This window comes from Babylonia areolata, chromosome 9 (genome assembly GCF_041734735.1).
Source record: "Babylonia areolata isolate BAREFJ2019XMU chromosome 9, ASM4173473v1, whole genome shotgun sequence".
NCBI classification, from domain to species: domain Eukaryota; kingdom Metazoa; phylum Mollusca; class Gastropoda; order Neogastropoda; family Buccinidae; genus Babylonia; species Babylonia areolata.
Window position 1 is genome coordinate 2230325 of NC_134884.1, and position 6599 is coordinate 2236923.

A 6599-nucleotide genomic window follows, 5' to 3' on the forward strand; every position below is an offset into this window, starting at 1 on the left:
TGAATCCTGTTCATTCGTTTCATGTTCCTCTATTATTATCATTATTCTTTATCTCATGCTTCTGCTTTTTTCATGTTCTTGTTTTACCAGCACCCTCGCAAAACATTTCTTAAAATCAGAACCACCAGCAGACATTCCACCTTGGAAACAAATATTGTTCCATTTTACAAAAAACAAACAAACAGAAAGAACCAGAATAACGCTTTTCACCGTGAATGTCAAGCGATGAGCACCATTCCAGACGAACGAAGGATAGGGGTAGAAGCTGTACCGACTTCCACACACACAGAAGGGCCAAGACCAAGCAAGCCATACCCCGCGAATCGAAGACTTCTATGTGAGCGAGCGCAAGATGCTTTCATACAGTAAAGGAAGCACTCGCCTTCAGACCTATAATATCAAGATGCGAGCTGTTTCACCCTCTGTGTGTTTTAGGATTGATCTGCCCTGGAAACCAACTAAAACACTTTTTTTTGTTTAAGTTCTCCCACTCCGAATTAAGAACCCCGAACCATAACTGAAAATAGAAAGATGGATTCTCCTGATGCAACGCTTACCTTTACATGCTAAAAATAATTTTTGCTGTTGTAATTTTTTTTTTCTATCTTATGTTTACTGACTGTCATTTGCAGAAGAAATCACTGGCATTTTCAGCTCACCCAGTTTCAAGATGAGTCGTTGGATTTTGACTGGGAATGGATTTAGTCTCAACAGTTGCTTTTGACAAAAAATTGGTTTCTTTTCTTTTGTAAAGCATATTCCTTGCTTATCTATTACTTTTGTAAATACAATATTTGATTTCACTTTGATATCGATGACTATAACCCACGCCTCCCACCCCTCCGCCACCCCTGCTCTACTCCGTCCCCCAGTATCCCCTCTTGTATTCTACCCCCACTTCCTCCTTCCACTACAAGCCCCCCCACTCCCTACCCTGCCCTACTATCCCCCCCTATTCCCCTATCCCCTCTACCTACCCCGGCATCCCCATCCTCTCTCCCCTACACACACACACACACACACACACACACACACACACCACCACCAGCAACAACAGCAACAACAAAACAACAACAACACACACACACACACTCACCAACAATAGCAACAACAACAACAACAACACATGCACACACACACACACACACACCACAAACACACACACACACACACACACACACACACATCACACACACACACACATCACACACACACACACACACACACACACACACACACACACAACGACCAATTAATATTTCTGTTTCCTCTCGCGCGCTGAGCTAACTTTCCTAAACATGGACATAACACTTCACTCGTCAGAACAGCCTGCACAGTGCTAACTACAATATGACGTGCTCCACTCGCTTTGGGGAAGATGGTTTTTGGTTGAGGGAGAGCAGTGCCTCGACGCGCTCTCCCTGGAGAGAGCAGCCCGAATTTCTCACAGAAATATAGTGCGGCGAAAAGTAATGCAATACAATGCAATGCAATACAGTACAACACGATACGATACGATACGATACGATAATCCAATACAGCACAGCACAAGGCAACGCAACGCAGCACATCACATCACATCACATCACATCACAGCACAGCACAGCACAGCACAACGCAACGCAGCACATCACAGCACAGCACAGCACAGCACAGCGCAACACAACGCAACGCAACGCAACGCAGCACATCACAGCACAGCACAGCGCAACACAACGCAACGCAACGCAACACATAACAGCACAGCACAGCGCAACACAACGCAACGCAACGCAGCACATCACAGCACAGCACAGCACAGCGCAACACAACACAGCACAACAAAGCGCAGCACAGCACAACGAAACGCAGCACATCATATCACAGCGCAACGCAGCACAGCACATCACATCACAGCGCAACGCAGCACAACGCAACGCAACGCAGCACAACGCAACGCAACGCAGCACAGCACAGCACAGCACAGCACAGCGCAACGCAACGCAGCACATCACATCACATCACAGCACAGCACAGCACAGCACAGCACAGCACAGCACAGCAAAGCGCAGCACAGCACAGCACAGCAAAGCGCAGCAAAGCGCAGCACAGCACAGCACAGCACAGCAAAGCGCAGCACAGCACAGCACAGCACAGCACAGCACAGCACAGCAAAGCGCAGCAAAGCGCAGCACAGCACAGCACAGCACAGCACAGCACAGCACAGCAAAGCGCAGCACAGCACATCACAGCACAGCACAGCACAGCACAGCACAGCACAACACAACAAAGCGCAGCACAGCACAGCACAGCAAAGCGCAGCACAGCACAACGAAACGCAGTAGAATACAATACAATACAACGCAATGTAATGCAATACGATGCAATGTAATGCAATGCAATACAACACAATGCAACACAACACAATTCAATACAACACAATACAACACAATAAAATACAACACAATATAATACAATACAACACAATACAATACAACACAATACAATACAACGCAATACAATACAATACAACGCAATACAACATAATACAATACAATACAACACAATACAACGCAATACAATACAATACAACGCAATGTAATGCAATGCAATGCAATACAACACAATACAATACAACAAACACAACACAATACAATACAACACAATATAATACAATACAATACAATGCAATGTAAAACAATACAACGCAATACAATACAATACAACGCATTACAATACAATACAATGCAATGCAATACAACGCATTACAATACAACACAATGCAATACAATACAATGCAATACAATACAACGCATTACAATACAATACAATGCAATACAATACAATGCATTACAATACAATACAATGCAATACAATGCAATGCAACACAATACAAGGTTCGGGTCAGGCAGATATATTTTTTTGTTGCGTTGTGGTTCTTTTTCTTTCTCCCTGCTTCCCGTGGAGGGGGGAGGGAGTGGGGGGGGGGAGGGGGGGTCGTGAACTGTTCTCACTGCAGTGGAAAGACGCAAAATTTGAACGCTCGTCGGATTTTTAGATAGTAACTTCGAAGAAGGCTTTGATTAAGGGTGTTTGACAGTTCCTTTCTGAGCTGAAGGATTTATTCGATGTGTGAGGATAACAGTGATATAAATTTTGTGAACCAAAAGTGACCGTGCCTGTACACAATAAGTGTTTGTGTGGACTTTTCATTGGAACGGACGACAGTTTTATGGCTCAACGCCTGCACTTTTGTTGTGAAGATACGCACAGAGAATTATCACTGCACGAAACAAAACTTGACGCGCTGTTTTTCGTGTTTGTGGAGACTTACGTTTTTGTGCTGTGGAGACGTGGAAATGAATCCTGGCCCTGTGAACAGTGGTTCCGCTCTGTTCGACTCGGACAGCGACACTGCGACAGCAAGCAGCAAGACTGGAAGCGACACGGAAAAGACTATTGGGAAAAAAATCTGGAACTGGAACTGGAATCAGACGTTTGAAGCCTGTGAAGGCCTGTTCGTCGTTCAACTGGATACAGTGTACCAGCATACGTGGCCAAATGATAGGATACTGGATCATAAATACTTGGAGAGTTGGCCCAATGAGCGTCTAACCTAGTCTTGAAAGATGACATGGTTGGGGCAGTCACAACACTGTCTGGCAAACCGTTCCATTTATTAACGACTCGCTGTGTAAAGAAGGAACTGCGCACTTTCAGTCTGCAATGTGATTTATTTAGCATTAAGCTATTACCTCTTCTGTCTCTACTTACTGCAGGTGATAGTTCAGGATTTGTGGTCTTGTAGATTCCGTGTATGTATTTATAGCAATCAATCATATCTCCCCGCTGCCTCCATCAGATATAGCCAAGCAAATTCATCGAGATACACTGGTGCACGGGATACACTGGTGCACGGGATACACTGGTGCACGGTGCACGGGATACACTGGTGCACGGGATACACTGGTGCACGGGATACACTGGTGCACGGGATACACTGGTGCACGGGACACACGGAGCGGTCACTGGTCACCATGGTCACCGTGACTCACAGAGGCGGACGGAGCCGACAGGACAGTGACCAGGTCAGTGAAACACACAACACAGGCACCCGACACATCGAAGGGAAAAGGCTCGAACGTAGGCCCCCTCACATACATGCTGCACCCACGGTCCCGTGGCAATGCGCCCAGCTAGAAAGCCAGTGCCCAAGTAGTTCCAGTCTCACGTCCAGACCCCTCCCCTTCACTGGACCTGCAGTGGTGGTCAGGGTGCTAGTCTGGCGAATGAGTCGACAAACCGAGGTTCCTTGTACAGCAACGCAATGCAGAACAGTGCAATGCAATGCAGTACATTGCAATATAATGCAACGCAATGCAACGCATTTCAATACAATACACCAGACCCCCCCACCCACCCCCACCCCATCCCCACCCCCCAAAAAAAGCTGAAGATGTTCATTCGTTTGATTGACTGATTGATTGAAATCAACGATTGTGGACTTTGCGTTGATTGATTGATTGATTGATTGATTGATTGATTGATTGATTGATTGAAAATAACGATTGTGGACTCTGCGTTGATTGATTGATTGATTGAAATCAACGATTGATTGATTGATTGATTGATTGATTGATTGATTGAAATCAACGATTGTGGACTTTGCGTTGATTGATTGATTGATTGATTTCAATCAACGATTATGGACTTAACGTGTGACAATGTCCAGTTTAGTACTGTTCAGCTGTTCATTCTGGACGCACGTGATACCAGCAGGTACCCTTTCTGTCCTGATTTTAATGGTCTGTGTGATACCTGTGACCCGGGCTTTGCGGAAGGGAGGGAACTACGGTATGCTTTGCTGTCACACCTGTCGCCGAAGACTCGTGTAGTTACGTCCCTTCGGTGAATATTGGGAATTTCTGTTTGCTCCAACAGTCAGTGCAAACGAGAGGGTGTGAGCACGCACGTGTGTGTGTGTGTGTGTGTGTGTGTGTGTGTGTGTGTGTGTGTGTGTGTGTGTGTGTGTGTGTGTGTGTGTGTGTGTGTGTGTGTGTGTGTGTGTGTGTGCGAGGCGGGCGTATGTGCATGAGTGTGTGTATGTGTGTGTGCACATGCACGCACGCACGCGTGCACGCACATACACACACAACGAACGCATGAACACATATAAACTCTCTCTCTCTCTCTCTCTCTCTATCTCTATCTGTCTGTCTGTCTGTCTGTCTGTCTGTTTATCACACACACACACACACACACACACACACACACACACACACACACACACACACACACACTCAACACAGACACACACAGACACAGACACACACACAGACACACACACACACACAGACACACACACAGACACACACAGACACACAGACACACACACACACACACACACACACACACACACACACACACACACACACACACTTGATCTATCGACATTAATCCCTGTTTTCTCCCAGTCTCGCGCGCTAACTTTTCTAAACATCAGCACTACACATCATGAATCAGAACAGCCTTGGCAATGCTAACCACAACATGACGGGAACGACCAGCCTTTCGGGAGAAGACACCGGTTTACGGGGGATAGCAGTGGGCTGAGTGGTAACGCGTCCGAGCGTCCAAAGGTTCGAATCCTCTATACAGACCTGGATTTGAACTCCTCCACAATGCATTGACTGGGTTGCTAGTCATTCGGATGCGACGCTGGACTGTGTGGCCCCGTGTACAGCATGCTGTTGGCGTAGGTGAAAGAACCCAGGGCAAGAAAATGGTTGTCCCTGTCCAAATTCTGCAGGAAAACCCAATCCTCTTTGATCGTAAAACAAAAACGCTGGCAGTCAGAAGGAAATGGGCGCACAGGCAACAGCGGCAACGCTGAATTTGACAAAGAGAAGTATGTTGTGGTGAAAGGTAAATGCAATGCAATGCAATACAACACAATGCAATACAAGGTTCGGGTTAGGCAGACATGGTTGGTTTGTTTTTATTGTGTTATGTTTCTCTCTCTCTCTCTCTCTCTCTCTCTCTCTCTCTCTCTCTCTCTCTCTCTCTCTCTCTCTCAATATGTAATCACCCCTTCAAATGGGGCCATGGCCTTATTGAATAAACTTTCGTTTCTCTCACCCTCTCTCTCACACCCTCTCTCTCTCTCTCTTTCACACCCTCTCTCTCTCTCTCTTTCACACCCTCTCTCTTCTCTCTCTCACTTTCTCATCCTCTCTCACACCCCTCTCTCTCTTTCTCTCTCACACCCTCTCTCTTTCGCACCCTCTCTCTCTTCTCTCTCTCTCTCTTTCTCATCCTCTCTCTCTCTCACCCCCCCCCTCTCTCTCTTTCTCTCTCACACCCTATCTCTTTCTCTCTCTCTTTCTCATCCTCTCTCTCTCACACCCTCTCTCTTCTCTCTCTCTCTTTCTCATCCTCTCTCTCTCACACCCCCCTCTCTCTCTTTCTCTCTCACACCCTATCTCTTTCTCTCTCTCTTTCTCATCCTCTCTCTCTCACACCCTCTCTCTTCTCTCTCTCTCTTTCTCATCCTCTCTCTCTCACACCCCCCCTCTCTCTCTTTCTCTCTCACACCCTATCTCTTTCTCTCTCTCTTTCTC